The following is an 18,029-nucleotide window of genomic DNA, read 5'->3' as shown; positions in this document are numbered from 1 at the left end:
CGCACCGGCGCGTCCCGCCTCCAGATGTTGCCCCTCTGTGCGGGGCTTCTCCATCTCAGCAACTTCTTGGCTTTTGAGGGCCTTGGAGTTTGACGGGTCATTAACCCCATTTCCGTACTTTTTTAGGGAGCTCAGTTCTCCACTTAGGTTTTTATACCCTTGCATAGGGTATTATGATTTTGATCAAAAGTGTGCAACGCAGTGAAGGAGACATCTCCGACCCTATAAAGTATGTATATTCATGATCTGGATCACCTCCTGAGATGATATGAGCATGTCCGTCTGTCCATCTGTCCGTCTGTCTGTCCATCTGTCTGTCCGTCTGTCTGTCTCTACGCAAACTAGTCTCTCAGCAAAAAAGCTATCGACTTGAAACTTTGCACACACACTTCTTTCTTTTGCACGCAGTATATAAGTCGGAACGGCCGGGATCGGCCGACTATATCTGCCATAGCTGCCATATAACTCATTGATCGGAAATGGTATAACTTTGGTGGTTTTAAAGTTAGAGAGTTGAAATGTGACATGAGAGCTATTTTAAGCAAAATAATACGACATGCCAAATTTCGTAAGGAACGGCCAACTATATCCTATAGCTGCCATATAACTGAACGATCGGAAATGACCCAACTTTCGTGTTTTTGAAGATAGAAGTTTGGGACTTTTTTTAGATTTTGTATTGTAATAAATTGGATTATATATTCATATTCCCATAAGGATCGGCCAACTATATCCGATGTTTGCGATATACATCCGGTTTTAACTGCAAGGGTATATCAACTTCGGCTCCGCCCGAAGTTAGCTTTCCTTTCTTGGATTTACCTAAATAAAATTACCTAATAAAATTTATGATTCATGTTTTGGTCCCACGAGTAGCCGGGTAGGTGTTTGTCCATCATATTATAGCCCGCTTGTCACGACAAGCCTGGTTAAAACTGGGAGGTCGGCCGGTCCCCCAGAGTTCGCATATTAGCGTCCGAGGCCCCCCTCGGACACTCATCCTTCGGCATATGCTGTTCAACCTTGGATTGGGGTGATTTAAAGAAGGGAGTGTTCTTCTCCCCGCCCAACTACCATTAGCCAGCATTCTCGGCAGAGACATGACTTTAGGTTAGGTTAGGTTGAGGCGGCGATGCACAGTGGTTGCTCCCATAGGCCAAAAATAAAAAAATTGATAACGAAAAAAATAATCGAAAAGTAAACAAATCGCCTCTAAAATGTCCAAGCTTCTTCATGACAACCCAGATTTGTCTAAAAATCGAACTGGATTTTCTAAAAAATGATTTGAAGATGCTCATTTGTAAAGCGCGGCTGCGCGCATCACGAATATTTCACAACTATACCGCACTTTGAAGTGGTCAGATCATTATTTACGTGTTCAAATTCAAATTATTTGTAATGGATTTTGAAGTTGAAGGTATTTTCTATAAAATGAGATATAATTTGATATATTTATAATAATTATTGTTATTATTATATTACTATGAACTAATGCATGTTTTTTTCCTATATTTTGAATGTATTTTTCATGTTTAGCTGAAGTTTTAGTAGTGATCCCACAAAATTCTACAATTCGTTTATATACCAATGTGTTTGTTGGTCTCCAAGGGTAACAAATGTGCAAAAATTTTTTGCCAAAATTTGCCTATGTGTCTAATATCGTAAAAATACTAACACCATCTTAACATGAAAGTTGGGTAATTTCCGTTTTTTCAGTTATATGGCAGCTATAGGATATAGTCGGCTGATCCTTATGAAATTTGGCATGTTGAATTATTTTCCCAAAAAGAGCATTCGTACCAAATCAGAATTCTCTAGCTTTAAAAACACCGAAGTTATATCATTTCCGATCAATCAGTTATATGGCAGCTATAAGATATAGTCGGCTGATCCTTATGAAATTTGGTAGGTCGTGTTATTTTGTCAAATATAGCATTTCCTACAAAAATTGAACTCTCTAACTGTAAAAACACCCAAGTTATAGCATTTTCGATCAATCAGTTATATGGCAGCTATATGATATAGTTGCCCGATCTGACTGATTTTAATATATTATTTTAGAATAAAAATATAAATATTTTGTGCCAATTTTCCAGTCCCTACCTCAACTAGAAGTATTTTTGGCCGCTCTCTTCATACAAGCCGGACCACTGTGCGATGAGGGGCCGGTTCTGATCCACTCTGACGCCCCGAACCCAAGAATCTTGTCTCCAAGGATCCAGGATGAGGGCCACATCAGCTCCACTCTCGGCGAGGAAGAGTAGGAGGGCAGCTGACGCCGCTTTACTGTGATTGAGGTTTATCTGCAAGATTGTCAGGAACATTCTTACAATTCTCCACCAGAGTAACTTCAGCCTCCGTCTCGGAGCTCAGCAGAGAGTCCTCCTCCATTCCGACTCCACTAAGTGCCCTTGCCAAGTCGCTCTCCTCTGAGGTGTACCTTTCCAGGATGTCCTCCTCCTCATCTGACATTCCTTCCGGGTGCCCCCCTTTGGTCGGCTCCTTTAATTCTGGCTCTTGCGGGTCTGCCTCCAGCCCGATACCTCGTGGTTTTCTCTACGCATCGGATTTATAAATACGGACCGTCACATACTCAAATCCATACTTTAACCGGTGATCCGACTTTTCCAGGGCTTTTCCTTGGCCCATCCTTGGAGCCCTTGTCCAGGACTCCAATTAGGGTTCTTCCCTTCGTCACTTCGGCGAACGAGCGGTTGGACGGCTGCGGCTGGGCCTTCCTCTTCTTAGCCTGGGGGGCTTCTCCCTCCGTGGACCTCTGCCTTTTCGCGCTGTGCGTGATCTCCTTGGAAGGGTCTGATCCAGTACGTTTGTTCGGATCCAGCCACTCCCGCCTTTTCCGGATTAAAGTCGGGCAGGATCTCCCTTGCCCACTTAAGGATCCCGTTAATACGCTGCGTCGAGTGAGACGCTCCCGGACAAGGGTTCGCCTTAGGGGCCCCGCCGGTTTGTTTAGAGGTTGACCCTAAAAAAGTCGAGTCGAGCTTTTGCAAGAGTAAGACGTGTTTTTGGTGATTTATCAAGTGTATTCAAACATAAAACCCAAAGCTTTCGGGAAGTTCCTTCACTGTAGGACTGAAATTGTCCTACCTATCTTCACGTTAGCAATCCCCAAGTGAATCAGCTATAGGTGATTCTACAGTTTTTCTTTTCATAATCACTGGGCCCGGCAATTGCTGGTGGTCCACTGATCTCCACGAGGCGATCTACTGTTGAAGCTTTAAGCTTTCAACCGGTCTGTGTCCCATCTTAGTTAATTACTTAACTTTATCTGGTAGAGTTTTTGCTAATTGCTAAAAATGTATAAATCTCTTCAAAAACAATCCATTGATTTTAAATCAATGAGGAATACTGCTGGAGCAACTCCCGCCGAACTACGAGCTAGTTTGCGAGACGGTCTAACGGACAGCTGCTTAAACGGTGGCAGTACAACCAGATGGGCTCCCACAAGCTGCATCACAACTTGTACTGTAACGTTCTCGATCACATCTCAAATGACGTTCACAACAAGCTCGAATGGCAGCTTGTGTTCCGCTGCATCCAGTACGAGGCATGATCTTGCTTCCACTAGCACACTATCATGCAACCCCACCCCAGTCTGGCAGCAAGTCACCGCTAAGCCAATCAAAGGTGCAGCTAAGAAGAGAGCAGGTACCGCTCTCTCTCCCAAGGTCAGCCACAAGAAGACAAGCCATACCGCCAATTCTGGAAACCGCTTCATAACTCTAAGCGACGAGGAAGAAATGGACGTCGGGCCTTCTACTTCGCAAGCCGCGATAAACCGCGCCACAACAAACAGCAGCACCGCAAGCAGCTCGATCTCCCAAGGTTCCATGGATTATGGTTCCCGGTGTGGTTAGCTACTCTGCCTTCTGCAGAGAGCTGGATGCTCTTATTGGAGACTCTTACTCCATCAAAGCGCTGAACTCAGGTGACTGTGCCATTCAGTGCAACTCCTCCGACGCCTACAGGCTTGTTGCCAGACACTTCCGCGAAAAAGGAACTGTTTTCCACCACCACCAGCTGCCAGAAGACCGACCCTTTCGCATGGTAATGAGGAACATTCATCTTGATGTCCCATCGGAGGATATTATTGAGTGTCTGCAGGAGTGTCTGCACTGCGTTCTGCGCATCTATACCCCTCGTAATAAGGTAACACAGCTTCCGCTTAACATGAGGTTTGTGGACATCAAGAAGGCTGACAACAACAAGCTTCTTAAGAACATCTCTGCTGTTTGCAGACATGTAGTGACCTGGGAGAAGCCACGCAAGCAATCGGGTCCCGTCCAATGCCATAGATGTCAGGAATACGGACATATAAAAGCATACTGCACACGGCATTACATCTGCAGAGAATGCGGTGAAAACCACCCTACCCTTGAGTGCAAGCTTGGGAAGGACGACCCTAGGTGCTGCTTTCACTGCGGCAGCTCTCACGCGGCCAACTTTAGAGGATGCCGCAAATATCTGCAAGTCGCATTTAAGCAAAATGCTCCATCAAGGCTCACAGCAGCCACAGAATCGAACACGTTTCCTTCAACCGATCTCTCACCCAACGTTGGTAAGGAATCATTTGCAAGTGTAGCCAAAAGAAACCTACCTATCCCTCACAAAGAGATGGAAAATACTCCCCCTCCAACACATTCCACCGAAAACGCCGCTCTGAACGCCAAACTGGAACAGCTTTTCATTAGGCTCGACAGGATGACGTCCCTAGTAGAAACTCTAATGCAAGCAATCCTGCAGACGCGTCCACCCTCCTCTACCCTCCGCAATGGGAGCTCTTAAAATAGCCTGCTGAAACCCCAATGGGATAAGCTCGAAAACAAACGAGATCATTGCTTTCATAGAGCTTTACGAAATAGACATCCTTTTGTTGTCAGAAGTCCGTCTCTGTTCGCGGTCCACCCTCAGGATCCCTGGATTCACTTTGCACAAAGCCGATCATCCGGATGACCGGCGACATGGGGGTGCAGCGATCTTCGTTATGTCAGCCATAGCCCATCAACTCTCTTTCACTCTTTCGGAAGAGCACATACAAGACGTCGTTGCTTCGGTGTACTGCCCCCCTGCTGTCAGGTGGACGGAAGCAGACTTCACGACTTTCCTCTCCAATCTCGGAGATAAGTTTCTTGCTGCAGGTGACTGGAATGCTAAACACAGATGGTGGGACAACTACAGGATGTGTGCCAGAGGCCGGACCCTCAGCTCTGTCCTGGCCAATGTCAATGTCGACATTGTAGCAACTGGAGAAGCCACATGCTACCCCTATCGTGCAAACGCCACCCCCAGTGCAATTGACTTTGGTATCTCAAATGGCTTCAGACAACAGCATGTCTCTATCAGAGCACTCACCGAGCTATCTTCCGACCACCTCCCGTTGCTCTTCATAATAAACCAAGAAGCTCAATTCCATAAAGGAGTCCCCAAAATGCTACCTGCGTATGCAAACGTTGCCACTTTTAAGTCCTACATCGATGCTCACACCGTGCTCAACACACCAATAGCTACCTGCAGCGATCTGGACGCATACGTAGATAGCTTCACCTCTACAATTACTGAAGCCGCCCAGAGAGCTACGCCACCTCAGCGCCAATCTGGTCACCCACCTAATACAAGGGCACCAATACTAACCCCGGAGGCAAGGGCACTCCTGGATCCAAAAAGGCACCTCAAAAGGCAATGAATGAATTTTGTGTCAGGCGATCCTGCAGGCGACTGCGCAGGTTGCTAGCGAAAACCCGCCAAAAGAACATCGATACCCTGCTGGAGGGAGCTGGCCCGGACAACTGCAGCGATTTTTCGATATGGAAGCTAACGAGAGGAATTAAAAGACAGCCACTTGTACTATCCCCAATACAAAGCCACACTGGCCGCTGGCTTAAGAGCGACTCCGACAAAGCCAACGCTTTTGCGGAACATCTGTTTGCCACCTTCACTCCTTTTGAACTTCCAGACGTTTCACACCGCGATGAGGTTGCAAACTTCTCACGCGCTCCCTCTCAGCCATCGCGCCCCATCAGACACACCACGCCGCAAGAAGTCACGCTGCAATTAAAGGCGCTCAATTTAAAAAAGACTCCTGGACCCGATGGCATCGACAATCGAGCGGCCAAGGCTCTTCCACCCAAAGGAGTGCTAGCGCTGGTGAAAATTTTCAACGCCATGCTAAGCCTGGGACATTTTCCAAGACAGTGGAAGCAAGCCCGGATCATCATGATCCCAAAGCCAAGCAAGCCTTTATCTCGCATCGACTCCTACCGCCCAATCAGCCTGTTATCCACTTTCGCGAAAGTGTTCGAGCGGATTCTACTCAGCCGACTGTTGGAGCTACCACAAGTCGAAGGCCATATTCCTCAACATCAGTTCGGCTTCAGAAAATCCCACGGCTGCCCAGAACAAGTCCATCGCCTGGTCAACCACATCACCCATGGACTCGAGCATAAACTGCACACTGTAGGCGTCTTTCTCGACGTAAAGCAAGCCTTTTACAAGGTGTGGCACGAGGGCCTTCTTTACAAAATCAAGGAACTTCTCCCTACGCCCTATTTCTCCATCCTGAGGTCCTTCATTGCCGATCGAACCTTCGTTGTAGCAGTAAGGGACTCACGATCCAGCTTGGCACACATTCACGCAAGAGTGCCCCAAGGAAGTGTACACGATGTACACGAGTGATATGCCAGTTCCGTCGCCCACCATAAACGCCCGTATGCTTCTGGCTACTTACGCCGTCGACACGGCCCTGCTTGCATCCCACACGTCTCAGCTGTCAGCCTCGGCTGCTGTTCAGGACTGGCTGAATGCAATGGAGCACTGGACCAAGCAATGGAACATTGCCATAAATTGCAGCAAGTCGGCTTGCGTCACTTTTTCCCTAAGACTCGTGATCGACATCGTACATACCTTCAATGGTGACGCTATTAATAACGCCACCTCTCAATGCTACTTAGGTGTACACCTAGAACACAGGCTCATATGGAACACCCACATCACGGCGATCAAAGCCAAATGTGTTCGCAAATTACAAAAGATCGAGTGGCTCCTGGGATCTAAAAGCCTCCAGCTTTCGACGAAAGTTTTGCTGCTCAAAGCAATCCTCTGGACGTATGCGATCGAGGTATGGGGCACCGCATCCAAGCACCAGCTTAACAGGCTGAGGGTAATGCAGGCACGTGCTGCTCAACGGGCATCCGGACTTCCCTGGTACGTGACAAACCAGGCCATCCAAAACGACCTACGCCTTGTCCCGGTGGGCGACCTCCTAAAGCAACACAGCCGACGGTACTCGGACAGGCTAACGAGTCAGGCAGGCTGGCCGACCCGCAAACTCTTAGGCGTTTAAAGAGATTTCACCCCAGCGATCTGTCTTCCCGTGTTGTTCAATAATATTGTAAACTAATGTAAATAACTGTAAATAATTGTATAAAGTCTAGGCCCATATCCCATATGTACCATATTCACCCCACCTTCTAAGCGCCCGGTTATGTTCAAATGGTTTTGAACGATTCCGGCGACTAAAATAAAATTTAAATTAAATTAGAGGTTGACCCTGGGGTCTTCCTCTCCACGCCGTTCGGTGGTCCCATGGCTAGCCCCGCTTTGGAAAAAGAAGCCTTAGCAACCTCCTCCGCACCGGCGCGTCCCGCCTCCAGATGTTGCCCCTCTGTGCGGGGCTTCTCCATCTCAGCAACTTCTTGGCTTTTGAGGGCCTTGGAGTTTGACGGGTCATTAACCCCATTTCCGTACTTTTTTAGGGAGCTCAGTTCTCCACTTAGGTTTTTATACCCTTGCATAGGGTATTATGATTTTGATCAAAAGTGTGCAACGCAGTGAAGGAGACATCTCCGACCCTATAAAGTATGTATATTCATGATCTGGATCACCTCCTGAGATGATATGAGCATGTCCGTCTGTCCATCTGTCCGTCTGTCTGTCCATCTGTCTGTCCGTCTGTCTGTCTCTACGCAAACTAGTCTCTCAGCAAAAAAGCTATCGACTTGAAACTTTGCACACACACTTCTTTCTTTTGCACGCAGTATATAAGTCGGAACGGCCGGGATCGGCCGACTATATCTGCCATAGCTGCCATATAACTCATTGATCGGAAATGGTATAACTTTGGTGGTTTTAAAGTTAGAGAGTTGAAATGTGACATGAGAGCTATTTTAAGCAAAATAATACGACATGCCAAATTTCGTAAGGAACGGCCAACTATATCCTATAGCTGCCATATAACTGAACGATCGGAAATGACCCAACTTTCGTGTTTTTGAAGATAGAAGTTTGGGACTTTTTTTAGATTTTGTATTGTAATAAATTGGATTATATATTCATATTCACCTAAGGAAAGACCAACAATATCCGATGTTTACGATATACATCCGGTTTTAACTGCAAGGGTATATCAACTTCGGCTCCGCCCGAAGTTAGCTTTCCTTTCTTGGATTTACCTAAATAAAATTACCTAATAAAATTTATGATTCATGTTTTGGTCCCACGAGTAGCCGGGTAGGTGTTTGTCCATCATAATATAGCCCGCTTGTCACGACAAGCCTGGTTAAAACTGGGAGGTCGGCCGGTCCCCCAGAGTTCGCATATTAGCGTCCGAGGCCCCCCTCGGACACGCATCCTTCGGCATATGCTGTTCAACCTTGGATTGGGGTGATTTAAAGAAGGGAGTGTTCTTCTCCCCGCCCAACTACCATTAGCCAGCATTCTCGGCAGAGACATGACTTTAGGTTAGGTTAGGTTAAGGCGGCGATGAGGGGCCGATTCTGACCCCCATCCACTTGAGCCGCACAGGCAAGGATCCTACAAAAGGACCTCTCCCTTCCCACTACTTATGTGCCCAAGGTTGCTCTATCCTTCCTGAAACGGCTCGCGGTCCCATCCAGATTTACGGATGAAGGCTACGAGTTTGTGTGGAGCGACCTCCGCGAGGTCTGTAAGGTCTGTAAGTATAGCTGCGCCCAAGAATTTGAGTCGGATGCGCCCCAGCGCAGGGCATTGACACAGGAGGTGTGCGACTGTCTCTTCCTCTTCTTCGACTCCACAGCTCCTGCAGTAGTCATAATGTGGCACCGCTAGTCTAGCCGCGTGTGCTCCTATTAACCAATGTCCCGTAATGGCCTTGATCGCCAGACTACAGTCCTGCCTATTCAGGTCGATAAGCATCGTTGACCTCTTCCTAGATCGGATTGGCCATATCATGCGGGAGCTCCTGCAGTTTTGAAGGTTTCTCCATTTCCGCAGTGATGCGCGGTCAAAGTGATCCCTGCATTTTAGCCTACACGTAGCTAAGGGGATACCTACTGGTTCCTTCTCCGGTAGGAGAGGATTGGTAGTACCTGCTCTTGCTAGTTCATCGGCGGCGCAATTACCCTCGTGGTCCCTATGCCCGGGCACCCATATGAGGTGTATGTCATGCTGCTCTGCCATCTCGTTAAGAGATCTGCGACAGTCATTCACTGTCCTGGAGTTGGATGAAAGACCGTCAAGGGCTTTGAGTGCCGCTTGACTGTCTGAAAAGATACAGATTGTGTCCTGATTACCAATAAGTGCTGGGGATCTGAGTGCTTCTCCGATAGCTATTACTTCTGCTTGGAAAACACTACAGTGGTCGGTGAGTCTGAAGGACTCATTTAAACACAGCTGTTCGCAATGGAAACCGCCTCCCACCTGGCCATTCAATTTTGAACCGTCTGTGTAGATATGGAGGGAACCGGCTGGTCCCGGGATTTGTGTGTCCCATTCCTCCCTTGTTGGAATGTAGACCTTGTATCTTAAGGTGGGATTATCGACAGGTACGCAGTAGTCTGTAGACCCCGTTGGAGTGCAGTGGTGCAGATCTAACTTGGTATGTCCGTAGTCAGTCCTTTTCCATGCGCCCGTCTCTCGTAGCCTGATTGCCGATAGCGTGGCCATCTTGACTCCCACTATCTCTACTGGTAATAGGTCGAGTATGAAGTCTAGTGCGTCCGTCGGTGTGGTACGTAGGCTGCCCGTGATACAGACCTCCACCATCCTTTGCGTTTTCCTGAGCTTCTCCCTGATTGTGGAGTTGGTGAGAGCAGGCCACCATACCACCACCCCGTAGAAGAGGATGGGTCTTATGACCGCTGTATAAAGCCATCTTACTATTTTTGGTGACATTCCCCATTTAAGGCCAATGGCTTTTCTGCAAGTATAGAGCGCGATTGTAGCTTTGTTGGCTCTATCCATAGTGTTTGATTTCCAGTCCAGTTTCCTGTCTAGCGTAATCCCTAGGTACTTGGCGCTATTGCTAAGAGATAGTGTTTCTCCTAATAGTTTTGGAAGCCTTAAGTTTGGTATTTTGTACTTCCTGGTGAAGAGGACGAGCTCTGTTTTGGATGGGTTCACACCTAGTCCATTTCTAGCTGCCCACGTTGAGAGGACCCTAAGTTTGTCCGTCATGCGGTCACATAGGGTCTGGGGAAATTTTTCTGAGAAGGCAATTGCGACATCATCCGCGTAAGCGATAACTTTGCAACCACCCCCTTCAAGGGATCGCAGTAGGCTATTAACCGCCACGTTCCACAGTAGGGATGAGAGAATGCCTCATTGCGGAGTGCCTCTTCTGACGTATCTATGAATAGATTCTCTTTCTAGTGACGCCTCAACAGTCCTGTTTACCAGGAACTGCTTTATAAGGCGTACGGATTGATTTTCTATTCCAAGTCCCGTCAGCGGATTGATTATCGAGCTTGGTAGGATGTTGCTGAACACACCTTCTATGTCTAGAAAAGCAATGAGTGCGTATTCCTTGTCACTAAGTGCCTTCTCGACAAAAGTAGTGATTTCGTGGAGTGCCGTTTCCGTGGATCGGCCCTTCCTATACGCATGCTGTGATCCCGAGATATCATCTGGGTTTATAGTAAGATTAATATGGAGGCTGATTAGTCTCTCCATTGTCTTGAGAAGGAAGGACGACAGGCTTATTGGTCTGAAGTCCTTGGGGGTGCAGTGAGATGGTTTTCCCGCCTTGGGTATAAATACTTTCGTCCGCAACCACATTGCGGGTACGATGCCTATTCTGAAAATTGCTGAGCGAGCTTTCTTGACCCTGGTCATCAGATTGGGCCCGGCATAAACTTGTTGAGCCGGGAAATGCCTGAGGATTTGAAAGGCTTGAAACTATTTATCGCCCAGCTGAGATACCTGTCACTCAATAGGTATTCAAGTTGGTTAGGGAGGGACGGGCTATCCCCCTGACTCTGCGTTTCCAGGGTTATTTCCTCTAGAAAGCATCCCGGGAAATGTGTCTCTGTGAGAGCCTCTAGGGTTTCTTTGCTGGACGATGTTCAGCTACCTTCTGAGTTGCGAGGATCTTCCGGAGTCGGGAGGCTTCTGATGTTTGCTGAATATTCGTGCAGAACTTGGTCCAGGCATTCCTTTTTGCCTTGCGAAGTTCCTTGTTATATTGCTTAAGGCCTTGCGGGCCTTGGTCTTAAAGGGTGCAAGTGTTTGCGACCACCATGGTGGATTCTTTGACTTGCTATTGCCCGATCTGCTTTTGGGACAAGCTTTATTGAATGCCCTGGCGCACGCTGCCGTAAGCGTGTCTACCATGGCATCCAGGGCTTCCCTAATGTCAACGTCCCTTGTTGGAGGTTTCCCCAAGGAACTTTCTAGTTTTTTTCCTGTATAACTCCCAGTTCGCTTTTCTCGGGTTGCGTTTCGTTAGTCGATTAAAGTTCTCAAAATTAACCACTAATTCTATGTATCGATGGTCCGAGAAAGAGTGTTTCTCTAGGACTCCCCATCTAACAATCCTGTCTGCTAGTGATTCAGAGTAAAGAGTGACGTCAAGTACTTCCTTTCTGTTCTTGACTATGAAGGTGGGTTTTGTACCCCTGTTACCCACCAGAAGATTGGAGCCTAGGATAAAATCGAAGATTGACTCACTCCTCTCGTTCGTGGTAGTGCTTCCCCACTGATAATGATGGGCGATAGCATCGGAACCTATGATCAGGTCGATCTTGTGCTTCTTGCTGTCTTCCACCAGCTATTTGAGTAGCGGGTGCGGGTGGAGGGCCTCCTGGTCGTGGCCCTTCTACGCCGAACATACCCTTAGAGGGCCATTTGGGCTCTCTATGGCTGCGGTTACGTGGTCTTCATTGCTTAAATTGGGTAGCAAAAAGAGGTTAAGGTTCTTTTTTGCGAGGATGCAGGCTCACCTTTTACCTGTTGTATCGGCTTTGCAGAGCCTACACTCTGACGCCCCCAACCCAAGAATCTTGTCTCCAAGGATCCAGGATGAGGGCCACATCAGCTCCACTCTCGGCGAGGAAGAGTAGGAGGGCAGCTGACGCCGCTTTACTGTGATTGAGGTTTATCTGCAAGATTGTCAGGAACATTCTTACAATTCTCCACCAGAGTAACTTCAGCCTCCGTCTCGGAGCTCAGCAGAGAGTCCTCCTCCATTCCGACTCCACTAAGTGCCCTTGCCAAGTCGCTCTCCTCTGAGGTGTACCTTTCCAGGATGTCCTCCTCCTCATCTGACATTCCTTCCGGGTGCCCCCCTTTGGTCGGCTCCTTTAATTCTGGCTCTTGCGGGTCTGCCTCCAGCCCGATACCTCGTGGTTTTCTCTACGCATCGGATTTATAAATACGGACCGTCACATACTCAAATCCATACTTTAACCGGTGATCCGACTTTTCCAGGGCTTTTCCTTGGCCCATCCTTGGAGCCCTTGTCCAGGACTCCAATTAGGGTTCTTCCCTTCGTCACTTCGGCGAACGAGCGGTTGGCCGCCTGCGGCTGGGCCTTCCTCTTCTTAGCCTGGGACTGCTAAACAGTGAACAGCGCAAAAGCTTAAGCATTCAATAAAGATCAATCGGAGCAGGCTGACGCTTTAATCAACAAGCAACTGGACTAAATCTTCTAAATAACACTACATGGCGATCCTGCCAGGAGTCTCTACACTCCTTCAGCCAACTCGGAAAATTTTTAAAGGAGTTATGGACTTTTTAGTTTGCATCCCTACTGAATTGATAGTATGGCCGAAGGTTTGTTATTGTTGTTTTGCCCAAGCACCAAAGTATCCAACTAAATTTGTTCCGGAATTTAAAGAATGTCTCTTATTTTTTGTATTAAATATAAGAACATCATAAAAGATGATGGGTAAAACTACTAATGTCTAAGTCAATAGTGATGCCAGTTTGGCCGTATGGTATCCAACTGTGGGGTACAGCGAGACCAAGCAATATGAAAGTCATTCAGCTGGCACAGAACAGAGCTCTCAGGACGCTGTCTGGGGCTCATCCTTACCATGACAATTTGACTATTCATGCTCAACTTGGCATCCCTACAGTCAGCGCTGAAATTAGAGATTCGCCGTTAAATACAAGGACAGACTAACACGACATCCCAACACATGTGCCACTAATTTGCTGGACAGCAGCACCACCATCAGAAGACTCAAGAGGAAGCATCCACTTTCTTTACTTAATTAAGATTTTAGATTCATAGCTTGTATTTATCAAACTCCTATTGTCAAGGTTCACTTAAAAAATTTAAATATTGTCCCTAACTGAGGACAGATTGTAAATAAAACTTTCAAATGTTACAAAAAAAAATAATTTAAGAACATCATATAAGAACATTAATATAAGAACATACTGTGCGTCAGCTGTCACATTAACATAGTTTACTAAAATAGTTTTATTATTAAAAATGACTTGTCACCGTCTCTCCACATTTTGGATGTTAGTTTGGAAAAATTTTCAGAAACAGAAATATAATAAGGCCATTTTTTTTATATCAGTTTTTTTACCTGTTTTGTCTTCGTCCATTATTTTATTGCTACACTATTCAAAAGAGCCAAGAATTCAAGAATCCTTAACAAAATCCGAAGGTAAAATACTCGACTTTAGCTGGAATACACTTATAGATAAGATCAACACTCGCCGTGAAAAAATTGAAAAGCAGCAGAGCAAGTAAGTACAATTTTAAAAACTTTTATTTTTTTTAAATAAAATCCAATAAAAAAAAAACGAAAGCTTACTTCAGCCGGAGCCGAAGCCGATATACCCTGAAGCCGATATACCCTTATACCCAGTTAAAATCGGACATATATCGCAAAAATATATATATATCGCGGAAATAGTTGGCCAATCATTATGAGAACATCATAAAATAACCATTTTCTTACAATACAAAATCTTAAAAAAAACGTCCCAATCTATCTATATTCAAAAATACTAAAGTTGCTATTTTTACTAAATACCAATACCATTTCCGATCATTCAGTTATATGGCAGCTATAAGATTTAGTCGGTCGATGTTATGAAATTTTGTAGGTTGGATCAACTGACTAAAAATAGAATCTGTACGAAGTTTCAACTTTCTATTCTAAAAAACACGAAAGTTGCGTCATTTCTGATCGTTCAGTTATATGACAGCTATAGGATATAGTCGTCCGATTTTTATGGACGGGAAGATTTCAATGGATAAGTGGCAGTAGGTGGAGGCCGCCATAGCCACGAAATGTTTCGTAAACCTGGCCAAGGAACCTGTCCCCGCGGTGTGTGGTTCCAGGAAATCGTCAGAAATATTATGTTTGGGCTGTTGCCGATAAGCTGTTGGTGGAGCTTACGAGAAGCTTTAAAGTGTACAGATCTTACTCCGATGCAAAAGCAGCTAAGATCGCAGAGAAACTGGCCTCCGAGATCGAGCCCTTAGATGCCTTGTTGCGCTGCATGGCAGCAAGTCAAACAGATGACGACGACATTTCCGACGACCCCGAGGCGGAAGTAACAATGCTGGAGGGTAATTTAGCAGATGTTCCTATGGATTCTGAAAATAAACGTTCACCATTGTAAGGCAGTTCCGGCTGCTTCTTGGCACTTAGGATTAAACTGACAATGCCTTGGTTCAGGAACTCTGGTTGGTAGGAGGAAAGGTCTGTGGAGTAGGGATCAAGAACGTTAAGCTGCCACTAGCAGGTTCCGAAGGAACATGGCCTACGAAAGGCTGGAAACCCCAGACGAGCCAGTGACAAAACTAGTGGAAAACAGTGAGAAGCGCCAGATTGCGACTTAAATTCTTACCATACTCAGTGGGTAAGCATAAGCACAAATTGCCGCGTTGAGTCTCTTCTTAACTTCATATTTAAATCAAACATGTTCCATTAAAATAAGGGAAATAACTCCACTTTTATTATTAAATAGATAATAATGATTCAATATATTTGACACTAATTTTTAAATATTTACTGGCTTAGGTCTCTTTGGAGAGTGCCGGATGAAAACTTATTCTCCGATCATATTTTCATTGATATATCTCTATCTCTAAAGCTCAAAGCCTGAAGTTTTTCGAAACGTCAAAGAGTATGCTCAAAGAAAAGATAAAAAAAAGTGAACCAAGCCCCACCAAATGCTGTTTGATACTCCCTTCCCTGGAAGCCTTCCAGAAACAAAGGTTTCAAATCAAAAACGAATCAAAAACGTATCTGTAGATCAATGGGGGGTAAAAATTTGAGTGTATGCGTAGCAGCAAAAAACATTCACTGAGCGAAAAACGTTTGTTATTTGATTTTTCGTTAAATTTTTTTTTTTTTTTTTTTTTTAGCGGTCTTTCAGAATTTGGAAATGGCTTGTGCATCAATAAGAGCATCAGCAAGCATTCCTGTATTCATCATAAAGCTTAGAGGCCCAGACGACCTACGGGCGCTCGAGAAACGATTTTTAATTTGTTAAGCTAGGAGGAGTTAGTAAGAAAGTTTAAAATTCTATATTTTAAATTTGAGGGACAGGAAAGAGTTGTTATAGAGTAAAGATCATTGTAGTTCGAACATAATACCCTAAAAGGGTCATGCAGTGCATATGTCGAACTTCAATGGCTAAGGAACAGAGGACTAAAGTTTCGAGTCCTTCTGTTAGGAATGTTACATTTTAAGCGTGTTAGTAAATGCTGGCTATCTACATTCCCGTTAACAAGGTTATGCAGAAAGACTACACCGAGCATTGTCCTACGATTTGTTAAGCTAGGTAAGTTTATAAGTAAGAGTCTAAGAGTTTGATCCATTGAGTATTAAATCATTAGCTAAACACCATTTTTGAAAGTTATCAAGGTCACACTGAAGACAAAGCTTTACATCATCTGCATACATAAGAACTAGAGAGTTCGTTAAAACAGGGGGCAAGTTGTTTATAAAAAGCGTGGCCAAGATGACTTCGTTGAGGGACGCCATATGAAGCACGGACCAGACGGGACTGTATGTTTTTAAATAAAACTCTTTGTGTCCTTCCATCTAGGTAGCTGGAGATCCACGTTAAGAGGTCTTTAGGAAAACCCAGCATATTCAGTTTACTCAACAAGAGTGAGTGATTAACTGAATCAAATGCTTTGCTGAAGTCTGTGTAAATTACATCGGTTTGATACCCCTTACAAAAGCCATCTATGACAAAGGATGTCAACTCCAATAAGTTTGTGGTGGTGGAGCGACGCTTAATAAAGCCATGCTGACAAGGAGTGATGATCGAAAAGCAAAGGTGTTGCAAATGAGGGGTAATTAATTTTTCAAATAACTTTGGAATTGCCGACAACTTAGAGATGCCTCTGTAGTTGGCAGCCTCGGACTTTTTCCCGTTTTTATGTAGGGGAATTATAAATGATTCCTTCCACTTAAGGGGAAAAATCGAGGTTTTCAAAGATAAGTTGAAAAGTCTTAGAAGAGGTTTGCACAGAGCCCTGGCGCAGTATTTTAGCACACAGCCTGGTACTCCGTCGGGGCCTGGCGAATAAATGGGTTTTACCCTTAAAAGACCACATATTAAGTTGTTCTCAGAAAAAGACGGACAGAAAATAAGATTTGCTGCTTGAATGTTATATGCGTACGGCTGATCAGTCAATTTAGGAGGAGAATAAGTTGTTTGAAAAAATTCTGCGAGTAGATCGGCAATGGCCTGATCCGAAGTCGCAGAGGAATTTTCAAACGTAAGCAGAGGTGAAAAAGATACGTGTTTACGCTTAGTGTTTACAAAATTATACAACTGCTTTGGATCCTGAGTAAATTGAATCCGGCAGCGGTTTTAAGAAGGTTTTATTGAAGCGGACGGATATTTCCAAGGCACACATGAGTCAAAAAATTTATTTAAAGTACAATAAATTTTTCTAAAGTGATCTTAACGTCACTTAACGTCAGTGCACGCCAGAATATCGGACCGGTCATATGTATCAATAAGGCTATTAAGTTTGTGAAAATCAGCTTTACGGAAACAGCGAATCTTATTTCCCACGCTTGGAGACATCTGATCGCTACCAGGAGTGGTTTCGATTGAGACCTCCAGCGTGTTATATGGTGATATGGATCCTCTGGGGTTGAAAGGGGAAAAGCTCTGGGGAGAGCGGTACCATCAGGATCAGATACAAAACATAGTTAAAACATAGTGAGTTATAACCCTGCAGTTCTGAGCACCAGTTCGTTGTTGGTAAGCACTTACCAGCATGCGTTTCTTAATTTCCGTTTTTGTATGAAATGTCCGCAAATAGGGTCAATCGCCACCGTCTCGCTTACCCACGAACTAGTGAAATAGTGCAACATATTAGGGTCATTAAAGAAACTACTTACATTAGACCCCATGGAACGACCGGTAAAGTAAGTGCTTACATGAGACCCCATGGAACGGCCGGTAAAATAAGTGCTTACATTGGACCCCATTGAAGGTAAAAGAAGTGCTTACATCGGACCCCATTGAAGGGTCGGTAAAAGAAGTGGTTACATCGGACCCCATTAAAGGGTCGGTAAAAGAAGTGCTTACATCGGACCCCATGGAGAGGTCGGTGAAGTAAGTACTTACATTGGACCCCATGGAGGGGCCTGCCATTTTAAATTAAAAAACATGTACAGTTGCATTTACAGTTTTTATTTAGATTAAATTTTTAATTTTAATTTTAATTATAACGGGGTATATTCTTTTATTACTTTTAAGCTGCTTGAGTTTTTGAAAAATCTTTTTTTTTGAAGCTGCAGGGCCTTTCTTAATTG

General features: G+C 45.1%; 1 long non-coding RNA gene across 2 annotated transcripts in view; it reads left to right on the top strand.

Annotated features, from left to right (window-relative positions):
* The first annotated feature begins 13,660 nt into the window (after positions 1–13,660).
* LOC122321464 (uncharacterized) overlaps positions 13,661–18,029 on the top strand; it is a 411,747-nt gene continuing 407,378 nt past the window's right edge. For both annotated transcript variants that reach the window (XR_011443970.1, XR_011443969.1), the window contains exon 1: positions 13,661–13,977. This is a non-coding gene — a long non-coding RNA (uncharacterized lncRNA). The remainder of the gene's footprint in view (positions 13,978–18,029) is intronic.

Source organism: Drosophila bipectinata, chromosome XL, assembly GCF_030179905.1.
Source record: "Drosophila bipectinata strain 14024-0381.07 chromosome XL, DbipHiC1v2, whole genome shotgun sequence".
Taxonomy (NCBI): Eukaryota; Metazoa; Arthropoda; class Insecta; order Diptera; family Drosophilidae; genus Drosophila; species Drosophila bipectinata.
This window is presented reverse-complemented; position numbering and strand designations above follow the sequence as displayed.